Source organism: Gossypium hirsutum, chromosome D09 (genome assembly GCF_007990345.1).
Source record: "Gossypium hirsutum isolate 1008001.06 chromosome D09, Gossypium_hirsutum_v2.1, whole genome shotgun sequence".
NCBI classification, from domain to species: Eukaryota; Viridiplantae; Streptophyta; class Magnoliopsida; order Malvales; family Malvaceae; genus Gossypium; species Gossypium hirsutum.
The window spans coordinates 34,377,722-34,395,873 of record NC_053445.1 but is presented as its reverse complement, the minus strand read 5'-3'; positions in this window follow the sequence as shown (position 1 = coordinate 34,395,873).

Here is an 18,152-nt window from a genome sequence, read left to right as displayed (position 1 = left end):
AAAAATTATAAATATATTAGCTTATACAATGGTGAAATTGCATTTTTTTTTAGAATAGAAGGAAGTTGAAACAAAATGTTCAACTGAGAGAAACTAAAAATTAACTTGCTTAGCCTTTATATTGTAGAATCGCATCATACGTCGCGAAAGGCGGTTGAGCAAAAACAACTAACCCCGTTTTGCATCTTCTGACCTCCTTGGCTACAGCATCAACAACCCTATTTGTTGTTCTTGGCACAAATCGAACTCTAACAAACCAATCCTTTGCCATCCAATTACATATCTCCGGCCCTATCCAATTGCTTCTCTCTCTTTCATTTCTTAGTATTCAATGCACCACCATTTTACTATCATTTTCAATAATTAATCGATGTACCCGTTTCTCCCATGCCAGTCGAATGTCATCCATAATCACATGTAGTTCAGCTTCTAACACCAAGACAACCCCCAACTGTCAACCATAACCAAACACCTAATCCCTATTATGATCCCTTACTACGCCCCGTCATAAGCGAATCCAGATCTTACGTCCACTCCACCATTTGTATTAAGCTTTAAACACCCTACCTATGGAGATTCCCACCCTTTGGCTTCCACGTCACACGAAACAGGGCATAGCCTCATAGCCACCCTGCCCATGACAAACTCAACCTAATACATGCATCTGTGCTTAGATTTTGCTCATTAAAGACTGTCATATTTCTACCTTTCCACAGTCTCCATACAGTATTAGAAAGATTAACTGCCAATGTATACCGAGAACAAATAATTGCTTCACATTTAAGATGTTATGCAACAACCATTCCTCAACATTCATGGTAAAAAATTCATAATGAAAATTAATGGGAACTAACCTCTTCCATACTGCTTACGCCACCGGACACGTTCTCAACACATGATCCATAGTTTCCATGATGTGACCACAAATAAAACATGAACCAACATATGTTAGACCTCTCCGGCATCTTTCCACATTTGTTAACAAACGACCATGCAAACACATCCATAAGAATTGTCGAATTCTTTGCGGGACCTTAAGCTTCCAAATTCTTTTCCATTTCACATTTGTGAAATTGCATTTTATCTCTTATCAAAATATATAATTTAATTTTGCCCTCCTCAATTTTTTTCTAGCTTCACCCTTAATCAATGTTAATGAAGTTTAGATATTGTTGATTAAGGTTGAGATCCTCAATCTTTGAACATTCAAGTTCGAGTCCCATTATGCAAAATTGCAATGTATAAGTCTCTAGTCTTAACATATACATATTTCATAAATTAGTTCTGTCCTTTGTTCATTGTATATTATATTAATTAAATTCTATTTTGTGTATTTTTTTTAAAATACAATCTCCTTTGTACCAAAAAATACATAAGAGTGGGCTAATTGTTTAAGTCTGAAATTAATGTTGAAGCCTGAGCCAACAGATATTCTCTGCAAATATATGCCCATATCCTTCATATTTGTCTGGTAATGCCACCGCATGTGCCTTGCCACACAACAAAGTGGCATTAAAAGGGAATGGGTTGTATTATCACATATTGTAATTAAACAATTTCTTGCAGATCGTTGGCATTCAAAATCCAAATTACATGTGGAATTTTCTCCTTGGATTCTCAAATTAAAACATAAATTTTGTTTTCTAGGCCATCAATGGGGAAAAGATGTTATCCTTGCATTTAGGTTCATTCATTCTTAAATTGTATAAAATAATACAATAAGATTTTTTAGGGTAAACTATATTCAAGGTTATTAAATTATTAGTAAGTTTATGTTTTGGTCATTTAACTTCAAAAAGTTACAAAATGATCATTGAACTATTCAAAAGTTTCCATTTAAGTCAATAAACTATTCCAAAGTTTTTATTTAAGTTACTGCGTTGTTAAATGTTTTTTTTTAAGTTTAACTAGTAAGCTCTAAGTGACGATTTGACAATCGATACAGTGGATTAATACCCATCAATGAATAGGAGAACATACATTATATCCAAGTCAATTTGACAGTCTATGTCAAAGATTGGAGAAGAAAATTGTTTGGATTTTGGTTTGTAGATTTGTGACCTTCAAAGTTGTTTTATGAAAAAAATTGAATTGTAGAAGAGAAGGGAAATGAGAGCTTTTGCTTGGTGTAGGTGATGTGAATGGAGAAGACCATACAGTAGTAATTTTAACAATCCAATGGCTTAAATGAAAACTTTCGAATATTTAGTGACCATTTTGTAACTTTTTAAAATTGAGTGACCAAAATATAAACCTACTCATAATTTAGTGACATTGGATGTTGGTTTTTTTTTAAAATTCTGATCATATCTACTATTTTTGATACAATGCCTAGAATTACCCATAGCCCCTCCCCAACCCATAAATAGGAGGATAATGCGTTTCAGCATACTCAAACCCACATTCTCTTGAATTGACTACAATGTTCATACCGATCGAACTATGACAGTTTAAGACCACTATTAACTGAAGAATTAGATTCAAATACTAAACGCAATTGAAATTAATTAGTTATATTATAAACTAATAATATTTTACCCTATCGGAAAAGGAATTGTGTTTAGTAACAGTTCTAAAATATCATAATATAGTCTTTTAAATATACAAAATATATTTTAAAATTTTAATTTACTCATATATACGCAAGGAAAAAGCTAACAGCAGGCAGGGATATTGACTCTCTTGAGGAAATGGATAATTTACACTTTTAGTCTCTTCAAAAATTGATAATTTAATTTAAGTTTTTTAATCCTTGGTTAAAATTAATAATTATTTTTTTGCCCGTTAATATATAGGGAAACCAAATAAAAAATAAAAAAAATTAACAATTAATTTTAGCATCTTTAACACAAAATATTTAGGTTTGCTCCTTCCCTTTCAAAATTTTATAATTTTGTTTCAATTCTAAATACAAAATTATTAATTTAATAGCTCCCTATGATATGGTGTTGAAATTATGGACATCTTATATATAATAATAGTAATTACATGTTATTATTTATTATCATAAAAAATAGCTCAAATTAAAAGTGATCTAATTTGGTTAAGGTTTATTGGATTTTAATTATTAAATAAAATATCGGCCAAATATGTGTAGATACTCTAATAACTAATTTGTAATTGATGATGGGTTGATTAGAAATTAGGGTTAATGTGCAAAAGTTATATATTATGGTTATGGTCACCAAATTACTCATACTTAACTTTTCTGACATCCCATCTTCAGAAAAGAGATAACCATTTTCTCTAAATTACTTATGTGCTAATTTGAAATATCAAAACTATAAGATCTGAAGATTTTAAGAAATCGATGAATTCAAGTACGCTTCTACATCTAGTTTTGTTCTCAATTTATTCTTGATGATTTGACAAGATAGATCTTGATTTATTAAGATTTATACTAAATTTTCGGATTTTTTTTATTTTAATGATTTAAATTGTCGTGCTTGAAATAGAATTGAAGCTTTGCGATTGAATTCAATATGAATTCTATTATATTTGAAACATGATTTTTGTACTGACTGCCTTAGTTTCCTGTTATTTGGCCTAGTATTTTAATTATGGATTGAATTGTCAAAATACTTATATTCTTGAATTAAATAGAATATTTACGAAAATCAAAGTCAGCATTGTTTAGATATAATCCTGATACAATTATTAATGTTCATATTTTGATAATTCAATAGAATATTGTTGATAATTTGTTGGATTATTTGATTTTAATTGATTTGCATTAAGTTTTATGGTTTTGTATGAATATATTATTATATTTAATTTTGATATATGCTGTTTTGGAAAAATATATAAATACATATATATATATATACAATTATTTTTTAATTTGATTGAAAGATGAAATTAAGAGAAATATTTTGAAATAAATAGAATCAAAATTTGGCTTTGGGTTTTACTTGAGGATGTCTAATATTTTAAATAGATTAGTTGAAACAAAATGCCACAAAAGTGACATCTTTTGTGTAGATTAGGTTATTTAAATATCAAGATGATTATATATTTTTGTGATTCATGAATTTATTAATTGACCCAAAAGTAAGTTAACATTTGGCAGAGTTTCAACGACATCTGTGGTGATAAATGTGTGACAATTATAAGGGACTTGATGTGAACAATAAGTTAGTCCAAAGATTGATTCATTGTTTGACATAATTTATTGTCAATGTTTGATTGCTACAACAAGAGTATCACTTACTGTTTATATTACTATCCAAAGACTTGATATTAATGTTGTATTTGGTATCTTGAGATGAGATTAGCTACTATTTTGAATTTATTGTTTACTTATGAATATTCATGTGAGTTTGTTTTTATCTATTTTGTTCTATATTCAGCTAGCTCATCTTCTCCTGCTACAATATTTGCTAATATAAAATCTATACCCATGCTTAATGAGACTAATTTCAAGGAATGAAAAAGGTACTTACTTATAGTGTTTGGTTACATGGACATAGATCTTGCACTAAGAGAAGAACAACCTACACTTTTCACCACGGCAAGCACCCTTGATGCTAAAAGGGGTTTTGAAAGGTGGGATCATTTAAACCGCATGAGTCTAATGATCATGAAGCACAACATTTCAGAAACCTTTAGGGGCACGAAATCTGAAGAGATTACTCAGACAAAATGTTTCATTAACGAAATTGAGAAACGTTTTGCCAAAAATGATAAGGTTGAGATGACATCACTTATGACTTCGTTGATGTTTATGAAGTATAAGGGTCAAAGAAACGTGAGGGAGTACATTATGGAGATGTTCCATGTTGCTTCAAGACTTAAGGCACTTAAGATCGAGCTTTCTGAGGAATTTCTTGTTCTTATGGTTTTGGTATCACTTTCTGCACGATTTAACAAATTTAAAATAAGTTACAACTGTCAAAAGGAGAAATAGACTCTAAATGAACTCATTTCTCATTGTGTGCAAGAGGAAAAAAGGTTGAAGCATGATTAAGTCTGAAAGTGCTGTCAAAAGGAGAAATAGACTTTAAATGAGCTCATATCTCATTGTGTGCAAAAGGGAAAAAGGTTGAAGCATGATTAAGTTTGAAAGTGCTCATTTGGTCAATGCCTCTAAAGACAAGGGTAAAAAAAATTAGAATGAAGCTACTAAAGGTCTAACTCAAAGAAACAACAACAAGTTACAGATAGTTGTTTCTTTTATAACAAGTTTAGACACGTGAAGGAAGAATGCGCCAAATATCACGCTTGGCGTGCAAAGAAAGGTATAAATCTTGTTTCGGTTTGTTTTGAGGTTAATTTAGCTTTAGTACCTAGAAACACTTAGTGGATAGATTCTTGTGCTACTACATAAATGTTTCTGTACAGGGTTGATTGAGCTACCAAAAGCCAAGTGATGGTGAAAGACACATCTTCGTGGGCGATGGAAAATCTGTGGAAGTAGAAACAATTGGGCATTTTAGGTTGTTATCAAGAACTAGTTTTTATTTGGATTTAAAAGACACTTTTGTTGTACCGTCTTTTAGGCGGAATTTAGTTTATGTTTCTTTGTTTGACAAATTTGGATATTGTTGTTCATTAGGAAACAATCAATTTAGTTTGTCCTTAAATTTGAATGTTGTTGGAACTAGTTATTTAAATACTTATACAACCTTTATTTGCTAAAAATAGTTGCATCATATAATAAAACCTTCCATGTAGAATCACGTGGTATTAAACGCAAACTAAATAAGGAAAATTTGACATCATTATGACAGACGCTTAGGTCATATCTCAAAAGGTAGATGTACAACCCATTTTGCCCGGCCAGTACCCAAATAAAACCAAACTACCCAAATCTACCCAAAACTCAATTACAACCTGGGGCCCAAACCAAAAGACTTAGCCCAATACCTCTAACCCAACCAAATCCAACACAGCCCAAATGGCCCAATGTAAAAAAAAGGGAGTCTGAAAACCCTAGCCTTAGATGCGCCACACCTAGGGTCTTCTGACCCTTGACCTACCAACCGCCACTGTCGCGCGTCTCTCACCGCTGCTGTCACGTCGACCGGCGCCTATCAATCACCTACAGGAGAAAAATAAACACGCAAACAACAAAATAATAGAAAAAATAGAAACAAATCAGCTATAAAAGTCGAGCACCACTTCTGTATTTTCTTCTGCCTTTTTTTTATGACTGGTTAATGAAACAGCAAAGCAAAAGCTTTTAAAAAAGGTTGACTCCAGTTTAACTGCTTATATTTTTTTTTCTTGTGTTTTATTTTATTTTATTTTATTTTTATGTTTGTTTATTTTTACAACCCTTTTTAACAAAACGAAACAAAAAGGGAAAAGGAAAGATACCTGTTTGCTTCGTAAGCCGGCGCCGGAGCCCATCTTCGCCGTCACCGGAGTCGAACAGGGAGAGGGGTTTTTTTTTCTTTTTCTCTCGGTCCCACGGTTGAGAAGGCCTAGCCTTCAGGGACGCCGTGAAGTGAGGGCTGAAAAGCCTGTTTCGCGCGACTCCAGCCACTGGCCATGGAGGCGGCACGGCGGAGGCCAGAACCTAAGGGCCGAACATTGTGAGAGAGAGAGAGAGAAGGAAGTTTTGAAAGTTTTTTAAAAAACTTTGCAAAAATGATTTTTTTAGAAAAAATTTAATTTAAATCATTATGCTTAAACGGCGCCGTTTTGACATTAGGGGTCAGGTGCCAAAACGACGTCGTTTTGGCCCTGACCCCTGACCCGACACGTTGGCCCTCAGGATCCGCGTGTTTCTGCGGTGAAGGGGCTATTTGCGCATGTGGCCCTTCCGCTTTTGCGAGGCTTTGCAATTTAGTCCTGCAATTCTTCTTTTTTCTTTACATTTTGCGGTATAATTTCATTTTTGTTTCATTTCGGTCTAGACAGAAACGGTGCACTCTAAAGGACTGGGAATAATTTCCCATATAGTCCTCGCCATTTTCCAGCGCGTTTAAGTTGGCCCTTTCCTTTTTTATTTTTAATTTATACCTTTAAATTCCATTCAAATTACGATCTAGTCCCTCTTATATTTATTCATCCATTTTATTATAATTTAGACTCCAAAGTTTATTTTAACCTCAATTTGATTCTTTATCCTTTTAATTTCAAGCTTTATTTATTTATTTATTCTTTTTTGTTCTGTTTTATTTCTTTATTTATGCATTCATGTATTTATCCATTTCCTTACTTTTCTTGTGTTTAGAATTTATATTTGTAACAACCCGATTTTGACCCTAATCGGAATAGTGGTTTTGAAACCACAAATCCGAATCAAAAAAATATTTTAATATTATTTTTAGAGTCCATTATATGTTAAGTTATAGGTGTGAAAAATTCGTGTGGAAATTTAATCGTTTGAATGTTCAATTTGATAAAAAGGGTTTAATTGTGTAAAATGAAAATTTAGGGGTTAAATCTAAAAATACCTAATTGTTGTTGTCTTTTAAAAAATGGGGTCTTAAATGTCAATTAGACCATTTGAAATGATAGTGGGTGGCTATGGACAATTATATCCTTATGTTATATGAAATATAAATTATTTATTAAAGGTTAATAAGGTAAATAAATAAAACAAACTAATATATGTTAATTAAAAACAAAGAAAAATTCAAGGTTATTGTCATCTTCCTTAGCCGAAAGTAAACAAAAGAACAAGAAAGAAAGCCTAGCTATATTCGGTCATATAAAAGCTTGATTGAGGTTAGTTCTTTGTTTGGTTTTTAATAATTTTTACGTTTTTGAGATCGTTGCTTTGTGTTCTTCAAAACCCATGTTTTAATTTTGTGAATTGTTGATGATTTTGAAATGTGCCATTGATGAATGCTTGTACTTTGTGATAGTTGATGATGAAAAATGAAAGATATGTGATAGATTAATATGTTTTGTATTGGAATTTTTAGTGAAATTGAGTAAATAGGGCTAAACTGTGAAATTAAATTTTTGGGGGACTAAAATGTGAAATAAATGCAATGTGTGGATTTGTATGAGAACCATGAATATTCGGGTTATGGGCAAATTTTGTATAAATTGTGTTTTATGCAATAGGGAGTAAATTGCAAAAAGTGTAAATATTAGGGGCAAAATGTAATTTGCCAAATTATGTGTTTTTGGATTAAATTGAATGTGTTAATAAATAAATTATCTTATTTTAAATATATTTAGATCGAGAACCAAAGAAATCAGAGTTAGATCAGGGAAAAGCCAAATTAGTCGAATAATCGTCCGACTTCGATTTTCCATCGTACGAGGTAAGTCTAATAGCAAATATATGTCATTAAATTAGAATATATATATGTTCTATAAGCTGAATTTGATTTTATGAATTATATAAACATGTTAGCCGAATGTATGTTTTAAGTTTAATAAGTTGAGTTAGATTTGTTATTTTCTTATTGTTAGCCGGATATACAAGTTGAAATTGGTAGGCTGAAATTTTATTTTACAAATATTGTATATGTTATATCATGCATGCTTGAGTTTAATAAGATGAAGTTAATAGCATAAATTATATAAATATATGATATTGTTCGAATGTGTAATACAAATTCTTTGAGTTGAATTTAATGATATAAGTTGTATGTATGTATGTCGTTCAAATAAATGATGCAATGTTTTGAATTGAATGAAATGATATGAAATATATATATATAAGAGGTTAGAATGTAAGATACAAGTTTCTTTGAGCTGAATTTAATGTTAATAATTACATATAATTATACATGTGAACCGAAAATAGGATTTGAGTTTCTTGAGTTGAATTTAATGTTATGAAATATGTATATGTGGTTCGAATGTGAGGTTGCTATGAAGAGTTGAATATAAAACAATTCTTATCGAGATATAGTTTTGAGAAAGATCTATGTGTATTATAAAGATTTATATGAAAGATTAACTTTGCATCTTAGTTATTCAGGCTATGTGCCTAGCAGGCTTAATGCCGGTGAAATAATTCAGACCTTACGTCTAGCAGGCTTAATGCCGGTGATATATTTCGGACTATAGGACTAGCAGGCTAAGAGCTGGTGTACTGAATCAGGTTTTAAAACCTAGCAGGCTAAGTGCCGTTGAATCTGTTCAAATTATGTGAGAATATGCAATTGATATATCTATGATTTTGATTATATGAAATTGATGAATACATAAACATTTAGTCTTTACATACTTGGTAAGTATACACCTACATTCGGGTTTTGCATTGGTTAAATATAATTGTATGCTTTCGGTATATACAATTAATAAAAGCATATGTATATTAGGTAATATGCGATTGTTGAATTTATAATTACTTATGGTGATATGCGGTTGTTATATATATATACAAATGATTATATAATGTGATTGGTATATATGTGCATTCGGATGTATACAGGTAATAAAGATGTATACAAATTTGGTTATAAAAATTATTAAACATATGATTATATATATATGCAATCGGATATTTACGTAAATGTGTATATACATTCGGTTTAAATTATTGAACATACATGTATGAAATCGGCACATGTGGATTAGAAGTATAAATGTGCATTTGATTCATGTAGTTGATAAGTAAAAATATAAGCTTTTGACATATGTATTTGAAAGATCATAGACATGCATTTAATGAAATGCAAATGATAAGTATATTTGGAAATTTCTTATGCAATTAGTGATTATGTATGTAACTTGATTTTAAGCATATAATGATTATACATATGTTTGTTTATATGTATTTTAGATATGTTATAAACTTACTAAGCTATAAAAGCTTATTTTGATTGTTTTTGTCCATTTGTTTTATAGATTTTGGCGACGTGTTACGAGCTCGGGGATCATCAGCATAGTCTATCACACTATCGACTTCTTTTGGTATTTTGTTAAAAATTTGAACTCGATCTTATGGCATGTATAGGTTTGAGTATGATGTTAGTTAGATTGGTTTGTAAATTATAAATAGCTATGCGAAAATGATTTAATTTCCATGTTTGTGATCAGTTTGGTTTTTTAAAAAAAAATGGTTGTGTTTGTTTGAAAATGCCTCGTAACCCTAATTCGGCGACAGATACGAGTTAGGGGTGTTACATTTTATTGGTATCAGAGCAACGGTTTAGTCGATTCTTGAACTAACGTAGCGTGTATGAGTCTAGCTATACATGCCATATTTTTATACTGAGATAGTGTGATGACTGCTGACATCTAAAAATGTGTTTTCGTATAGTAATGGATCCCGAACGAGCCGTAACCGATGATGTTGAGAGTATAGCACCTGCTCTCGTGTAAGGGACAGAACCGGTGGACTCTCGACCGACCTTGAGTAACCAGGAGGGAGAGGCTAAACAAGCCTTTTTCCAAATGATGAATGACTGGTTTACTTAATATGTCCAAACTAATCCGGTTGCACAACAACCTCCACCCCCGACTAATCCATCTTTGGTTCCTGTTATACCTCAAGTAAGTGATCCGATGAGATTACTTAAACCTCCTATTGATAAAATTCGAAAACACGGGGCCGAAGAGTTCAGAGCTACTGATGATGATGATGCTGAGCGAGCTGAATTCTGGCTCGATAATACTATTCGAGTATTTGATGAGTTATCTTGCACCCCTGATGAGTGCTTGAAATGTGCCATATCTTTGCTACGGGACACTGCATATCACTGGTGGAATACACTAGTATCGGTGGTTCCGAAAGAGCGAGTGACCTGGGAATTCTTTCAGACTGAGTTCTGTAAGAAATACATCAGTCAGAGATTCATTGATCAGAAACGCAAGGAATTTTTTGAATTGAAACAGGGTCGGATGACAGTGACAGAATATGAGCGGAAATTTGTGAGACTCAGTAGATATGCTCGAGAGTGTGTTTCGACTGAAGCTATTATGTGTAAAAGATTTGAGGATGGGCTGAATGAAGATATTAAACTGTTAGTTGGCATAATTGAGATAAAAGAGTTCGTAGTACTTGTTGAACGAGCTTGTAAAGCCGAGGAACTCGGGAAAGAGAAGAGAAAAGCTGACTATGAAGCTCGAGATTCTCGTAAAAGATCATTTAGTAAATCGTTCCAGTCGGCCTCAAGGAAATCCAGAGAGGATCATAGCCGATCTAAAGCTACAGTAGGGTTTCCTAAATATGATCGAGATCGACCCCCTATGAGTTCAAGAGCTACTTCAGTTGCTAGCGTTGGTAGTGTTCGACAAAATAGATCAGAATGCAAACATTGTGGGAAATGGCATACTTGAGATTGCAGATTACATGATCGGTCTTGCTTTGAGTGTGGTTCAAAGGATCATTTCATTCGAGAGTGTCCGACGGTAGCAGATCAAAACACTATGCAGAATACCAGACCGAGTAATGTGTCAGTACGGGGTAGACCGCCAAGGCACTTGGGTAATGTAATTGGTAGTCAGAGAGGGACAAAGGACACAGCAGTTCGATCTAAGGCTCGTGCACCTGCCAGAACATATGCCATCCGAGCTCGAGAGGAGGCTTCTTCTCCAGATGTTATTACTGGTACTTTCACTCTTTATGATACTAATGTTATTGCGTTGATTGATCCTGGTTCGACTCATTCTTATGTGTGTGAGACCTTAGTATTCAGTAAGACTCTACCTGTTGAGTCTACTGAGTTTGTAATTAAAGTATCAAACCCCCTAGGCCGGTGTGTGTTGGTTGACAAAATGTGTAAGAATTGTCCGTTGACAATTCGAGATTTGTGTTTTATGGCTGATTTAATGTTGTTTCCATTTGACGAGTTCGATATAATTTTGGGTATGGACTGGTTGACTTTACACGATGCTGTGGTTAACTGCAAAAGGAAGACTATTGATTTAAGATGCCCGAATGACGAGATTATTCGGATTGAATCTAATAATCTGAATGGTTTATCGGCAGTGATATCCTCTATGTTAGCTCAGAAGTATGTGAGAAAAGGTTGTGAAGCTTATCTTGCATATGTTCTTGATAGTAAAGTGATAGAAAAGAAGATTGAATCAGTACCTGTTGTATGTGAATATCCAAATGTGTTCCCTGAAGAATTACCTAGTTTACTACCTATTCGAGAAGTAGAGTTTGGTATTGAGTTAGTACCGGGGACGGCTCCAATTTTGATAGCTCCATATCGTATGGCACCGACCGAATTAAAAGAATTGAAAGCATAGTTGCAGGAGTTGACTGATAAAGGTTTTGCACGACTGAGTTTCTCTCCTTAGGGGCACCAGTTCTATTTGTGAGAAAGAAAGATGGAACGATGAGAATGTACATTGATTATCGACAACTCAATAAGGTGACTATAAAGAATAAGTATCCGCTACCCCGGATTGATGATTTGTTCGATCAGTTGAAAGGGGCTACTGTGTTCTCGAAGATAGATTTGAGATCAGGCTACTATCAATTACGAGTTAAAGACTCTGATGTGCCAAAGACTGCTTTTCGAACAAGGTACGAACATTATGAGTTTCTTGTTATGCCTTTTGGACTTACTAATGCACCTGCTGTTTTCATAGATTTGATGAATCAGATCTTTAGACAGTATCTGGATCGGTTTGTAGTAGTATTTATAGATGACATTTTGATCTACTCTCGTGACGAAACTGAGCATGCCGAACATCTGAGACTTGTGTTACAAACTTTGCGAGATAAACAGTTGTATGCAAAGTTTAGTAAATGTGAGTTCTGGTTACGTGAAGTCAGTTTTCTGGGCCATGTTGTATCAGCATCGGGTATTCGGGTTGATCCAAGTAAAATTTCAGCTATACTTGATCGGAAACCTCTGAAAAATGTCTCAGAAGTTTGAAGCTTTCTGGGGCTCGCTGGTTATTATAGACGGTTCGTGAAAGGGTTCTCTATGATTGCGACCCCGATGACAAAGTTATTACAAAAAGACGTTAAGTTTGAGTGGTCAGAAAAGTGTCAAGAAAGCTTCGATCAGTTGAAAGTTCTATTGACCGAAGCTCCCGTCTTGGTTCAGCCAGAATCGGGTAAAGAGTTTGTTATCTATAGTGATGCATCTTTAAATGGTTTGGGCTGTGTTTTGATGCAGGAAGGCAAGGTTGTAGTCTATGCCTCGAGGCAGTTAAAGCCGCACGAAAAGAACTATCCAACGCACGATCTGGAATTGGCCGCTATTGTATTTGCGTTGAAAATATGGCGCCACTATCTGTTTGATGAGAAATGTCATGTTTATTCCGATCACAAAAGCCTGAAGTATTTGATGACTCAGAAAGATCTGAATTTGAGATAGCGCCGATGGTTAGAATTGCTAAAAGATTACGAGCTTGTGATTGACTATCATCTGGGAAAGGCTAATGTTGTTGCTGATGCCCTAAGTCGAAAATCACTGTTTGCTTTGCGTGCAATGAACGCGCATATGGCTATGTCTGATGATGGTGTGATAGTAGCTGAGTTGAAAGTAAAACCGTTATTTGTTCGACAGATTTGTGAAGCTCAGAAAGTCGATGATGATTTAATTACAAAACGATCTCAGTGTTACTTAAATGTTGATTCAGAGTTTCTAGTTGATGTTGAGGATTGTTTGAGATTCAGAAACCGATTATGTGTTCCGAAAAATTCAGAGTTAATTCAAATAATTTTGAATGAAGCTCATAATAGTCGATTTTCTGTTCATCCGGGTAGGACGAAAATGTATAACGATCTGAAACAGCACTATTCGTGGCATGGTATGAAACGAGACATTTCTAACTTTGTTTCGAAATGTTTAATATGTCAGCAAGTAAAAACCGAGCATCAAGTACCATCTGGATTGCTTCAGCCGATCATGATACCTGAATGGAAATGGGATTGAGTTACGATGGATTTTGTATCCGGTTTACCGTTGACACCAAGCAAGAAAGATGCAATCTGGGTTATTGTTGATAAGTTGACAAAATCAGCACACTTTATACCGATTCGCACGGATTTCCCACTCGATAAACTTGCTGAATTGTATGTTTCTCAAATTGTGAGATTACATGGTGTGCCTCTTTCTATTGTTTCAGACAGAGATCCGAGATTCACATCGCGATTTTGGAAGAAGCTACAAGATGCTTTAGGTACGAAACTACATTTTAGCACAGCATTCCATCCGCAGACAGATGGTCAATCCGAACGAATCATTCAGATACTTGAGGATATGTTGAGATGTTGCATTCTCGAGTTTGAAGGTACGTGGGAACGATACTTACCTTTGGTTGAATTTGCTTATAATAATAGCTTTCAATCTAGTATCAAAATGGCACCTTACGAGGCTTTGTATAGTCGTAAATGTCGTACACCATTGTATTGGACCGAGCTCAGTGAAAATAAGATACACGAGGTTGATTTGATTAAAGAGACTGAACAGAAAGTGAAAGTGATTCGGGATAGTCTGAAATCAGCATCGGACCGTTAGAAATCTTATGCGGATTTGAAAAGAAATGATATAGAATTTCAGATCGGCGATAAAGTGTTTTTGAAAGTCTCACCGTGGAAGAAAATACTCAGATTCGGTCGTCAAGGCAAATTGATTCCGAGATTCATTGGACCGTATGAGATTATAGAGCGTATTGTGCCAGTTGCTTATAGATTGATGTTACCGCCCGAGTTAGAAAAGATTCATAATGTATTTCATGTTTCAATGCTCCGTAGATACCGATCTGATCCTTCACATGTGATTAGTCCGACGGAGATTGCAATTAACTCTGATATGTCATATGAAGAAGAACCGATTGGCATTCTGGCTCGTGAGATCAAAGAATTACGAAATAAGAAAATTCCGTTAGTTAAAGTATTGTGGCATAAACACGGAGTTGAAGAAGCAACTTGGGAGTCAGAAGATACGATGAAAGAGCGTTATCCAAACCTATTCACCGGTAAGAATTTTCGGGGACGAAAATCCCTAAAGGGGGGAGAGTTGTAACAACCCGGTTTTGACCCTAATCAGAATAGTGGTTTCAGAACCACAAATCTAAATCAGAAAAATATTTTAATATTATTTTTAGAGTCTATTATATGTTAAGTTATAGGTGTGAAAAATTCGTGTGGAAATTTAATCGTTTGAATGTTCAATTTGATAAAAAGGGTTTAATTGTGTAAAATGAAAATTTAGGGGTTAAATCTAAAAATACCTAATTGTTGTTGTCTTTTAAAAAATGGGGTCTTAAATGTCAATTAGACCATTTGAAATGATAGTGGGTGGCTATGGACAATTATATCCTTATGTTATATGAAATATAAATTATTTATTAAAGGTTAATAAGGTAAATAAATAAAACAAACTAATATATGTTAATTAAAAACAAAGAAAAATTCAAGGTTATTGTCATCTTCCTTAGCCGAAAGTAAACAAAAGAAAAAGAAAGAAAGCCTAGCTATATTCGGTCATATAAAAGCGTTTGGTTTTTAATAATTTTTACGTTTTTGAGATCGTTGCTTTGTGTTCTTCAAAACCCATGTTTTAATTTTGTGAATTGTTGATGATTTTGAAATGTGCCATTGATGAATGCTTGGACTTTGTGATAGTTGATGATGAAAAATGAAAGATATGTGATAGATTAATATGTTTTGTATTGGAATTTTTAGTGAAATTGAGTAAATAGGGCTAAATTGTGAAATTAAATTTTTGGGGGACTAAAATGTGAAATAAATGCAATGTGTGGATTTGTATGAGAACCGTGAATATTCGGCCAATATTCGGGTTATGGGAAAATTTTGTATAAATTGTGTTTTATGCAATAGGGAGTAAATTGCAAAAAGTGTAAATATTAGGGGCAAAATAGTAATTTGCCAAATTATTTGTTTTTGGATTAAATTGAATGTGTTAATAAATAAATTATCTTATTTTAAATATATTTAGATCGAGAACCAAAGAAATAGGAGTTAGATCGGGGAAAAGCCAAATTAGTCGAATAATCGTCCGACTTCGATTTTCCATCGTACGAGGTAAGTCTAATAGCAAATATATGTCATTAAATTAGAATATATATATGTTCTATAAGCTGAATTTGATTTTATGAATTATATAAACATGTTAGCCGAATGTATGTTTTAAGTTTAATAAGTTGAGTTAGATTTGTTATTTTCTTATTGTTAGCCGGATATACAAGTTGAAATTGGTAGGCTGAAATTTTATTTTACAAATATTGTATATGTTATATCATGCATGCTTGAGTTTAATAAGATGAAGTTAATAGCATAAATTATATAAATATATGATATTGTTCGAATGTGTAATACAAATTCTTTGAGTTGAATTTAATGATATAAATTGTATGTATGTATGTGGTTCAAATAAATGATGCAATGTTTTGAATTGAATGAAATGATATGAAATATATATAAGAGGTTAGAATGTAAGATACAAGTTTCTTTGAGCTGAATTTAATGTTAATAATTACATATAATTATACATGTGAACCAAAAATAGGATTTGAGTTTCTTGAGTTGAATTTAATGTTATGAAATATGTATATGTGGTTCGAATGTGAGGTTGCTATGAAGAGTTGAATATAAAACAATTCTTATCGAGATATAGTTTTTGAGAAAGATCTATGTGTATTATAAAGATTTATATGAAAGATTAACTTTGCATCTTAGTTATTCAGGCTATGTGCCTAGCAGGCTTAATGTCGGTGATATATTTCGGACTATAGGTCTAGCAGGCTAAGAGCTGGTGTACTGAATCAGGTTTTAAAACCTAGCAGGCTAAGTGCCGTTGAATCTGTTCAAATTATGTGAGAATATGCAATTGATATATCTATGATTTTGATTATATGAAATTGATGAATACATAAACATTCAGTCTTTACATACTTGGTAAGTATACACCTACATTCGGGTTTTGCATTGGTTAAATATAATTGTATGCTTTCGGTATATACAATTAATAAAAGCATATGCATATTAGGTAATATGCGATTGTTGAATTTATAATTACTTATGGTGATATGTGGTTGTTATATATATATACAAATGATTATATAATGTGATTGGTATATATGTGCATTCGAATGTATACAGGTAATAAAGATTTATACACATTCGGTTATAAAAATTATTAAACATATGATTATATATATATGCAATCGGATATTTACGTAAATGTGTATATACATTCGGTTTAAATTGTTGAATATACATGTATGAAATCGGCACATGTGGATTAGAAGTATAAATGTGCATTTGATTCATGTCGTTGATAAGTAAAAATATAAGCTTTTGACATATGTATTTGAAAGATCATAGACATGCATTTAATGAAATGCAAATGATAAGTATATTTGGAAATTTCTTATGCAATTAGTGATTATGTATGTAACTTGATTTTAAGCATATAATGATTATACATATGCTATAAACTTACTAAGCTATAAAAGCTTATTTTGATTGTTTTTGTCCATTTGTTTTATAGATTTTGGCGACGCGTTACGAGCTCGGGGATCATCAGCATAGTCTATCACACTATCGACTTCTTTTGGTATTTTGTTAAAAATTTGAACTCGATCTTATGGCATGTATAGGTTTGAGTATGATGTTAGTTAGATTGGTTTGTAAATTATCAATAGCTATGCGAAAATGATTTAATTTCCATGTTTGTGATCAGTTTGGTTTTTTTTTTAAAATGGTTGTGTTTGTTTGAAAATGCCTCGTAACCCTAATTCGGTGACGGATACGGGTTAAGGGTGTTACAATATTGTTATTTATTCCTTTATTTATACATTTCATTATTATTATCATTATTATTATGATGATCATTTTTATTAGTGTTTAATTAATTTTTATATTTCTAGTATTAGAATAGTAATTAATATGGTCATTGTTATTATTATTTGGTGATTATTATTATAATTACGTCAATTATTATTGTAGTATACATTGTATGAAATAATTGTTTGCCTTCACACGATATTTGCATAAATTAAACTTACATCTCGTTATATTACATTAATTTTTACTCAAATTCAAAAAAGGAAAATTTTCAAAATAAGGCAACATTCTGTATTTAGAAACTCAAGAAAGTCGTACCCTAACTTATTGGGTTTCGACTTTCTCGAAAAATTCAAATACACGAATCATTTCAAACAAAGTTTTTAAATGTTCTCGGGAATTAACAAAAGATCGTGTTCTAACTCACGGGATATGATCTTTTTTCTAAACCCGATGTCGAAACCATTTTTAAACTTTTGGAAAAACGGAGATCGACTTTAAAAAATGAAAATAGGAG